We start from the raw sequence: 1,733 nt of genomic DNA on the forward strand, positions 1-1,733 counted from the left end.
GCCAGGCTGGGCTGGGCTGTGGACCGCATTTTGTGCCATGGGGTCGGGGCAGGGTCAGCTGTGATTTGGTGGGCTGTCGCTCGGAGGTGGTGGCGGAGCCTGTGTCCCACTTGGGAGAAGCCGACTGTTGCTTTGTGGGCACCAGGTCCGTGGTGCCGTTTCTCTGTAAATGGCCAGTGTGTGTCCTGGCAGGTCCTGTGTTGAGCATCTGCCCTCTGGTGGTCAGTGCGCATCATAGTGACCAGACGGTCAGATACTTAGCATATTACCCTTTTATATATATAGATGGTTGGTAGGAGGCAAAGTTGTCTGCTGAAAACGAAGAGAGAGGTAGTGAAGCCAGATTATTGGGTGTGAGAGAGACTGCTCATACCTTCTGCCTGGATTGGGAAGGAGAGCCAACCAGGGAACTGTGGAGGGATGTGGGCAGCATTACTAGGAGGAGAGCACCCTGATGGATCCACAGGTACACCTGTATTGTGCCTCACCTTATTGCACTTCACAGATGTTGCACTTTTTTTACAAATTGAAGGCAAGATTCTCCACCAGCAAAAATATCATGACTTGCTTTATGGCAATATTCTCTTTATTGTGGTGGTCTGGACTGAACCAGAGGGATACCTATAGTTTATAGTAAGGTAGGGTTGATTGTTAACCCTTTGAAACCCCAAGGTTCTCACCAGTCAATAAGATATTGTTGAACTTTACTCTTTATGACCTGTATTTTTAAAAAAATATATTTTATTGATTTTTTTTTACAGAGAGGAAGGGAGAGAGATAGTTAGAAACATCGATGAGAGAGAAACATTGATCAGCTGCCTCCTGCACATCTTCCACTGGGGATGTGCTCGCAACCCAGGTACATGCCCTTGACCGGAACCGAACCTGTGACCTCTCAGTCCGCAGGCCGACGCTCTATCCACCGAGCCCAACCGACGAGGGCAGGAGCGTCTTCATGAGCTTTTGTGCACTAAGCCGTGCTCACCACGCCTGGGAGCAGCTCGGCGCCCACCTGAGGACTGGGGGCTGTTGATGTCGTTTCGTAGTGACCTCGGCGTTTGGGGGTTCCTCCTTCAGATTCGTTTTGCCACAGGCTGGGTGGCATTTAGGAGGCAGCCAATCAGTGATTCTCTCTCATCACTGATGTTTCTCTCTCTCTCTCTCTCTTTACCTTCTTCTCTGAAATCAATAAAAAAAGGTGCAACAAACAGAAAAATCCAGATTTATTGAAAATGCTTTTTAAAATTACTGGCCCTCCCTGGAGGTTCTTAAACACGCCAATAAGAAACCTTGCCCACCACCCCCTATGCAGAATCTGAATTGTGGGGTGTCATGTGGTACAAAGGAAGTGTTTTAGGCAGGGGACCTGGTACCCACCTGGAGAGAGAAGTATGTTTAGGGATAGGACTGTCTGCATGTGGACAGCTTCCTGCCTGCCTAAGTTCCATCCCCTCCCCATAGCTGATATCATGGCATGGCTTTAAAAAAGATCTCCTTTGCCGGTTTAACTCTGACTTGCAGGTTGGACTCAGCCCTTCCCCTTGGGCTCACCTGCATTCCTCCCTCACATGTCCCCTCCCTGCCTCAGGATCTGTGGAGGAGATTGGGACTTACTGCCTTACTTTGGCCTTGAGTTTCACTCAAAAGTGCTATCCCCAGGCCCCTTCCAGGAGGTATCCGCCTCTCCAGCATGGAATTGTAAACTTGGAACCTCAAAGCTCTATTGATCTGAC

This window comes from Myotis davidii, unplaced genomic scaffold (assembly GCF_000327345.1).
Source record: "Myotis davidii unplaced genomic scaffold, ASM32734v1 scaffold168, whole genome shotgun sequence".
Taxonomy (NCBI): Eukaryota; Metazoa; Chordata; class Mammalia; order Chiroptera; family Vespertilionidae; genus Myotis; species Myotis davidii.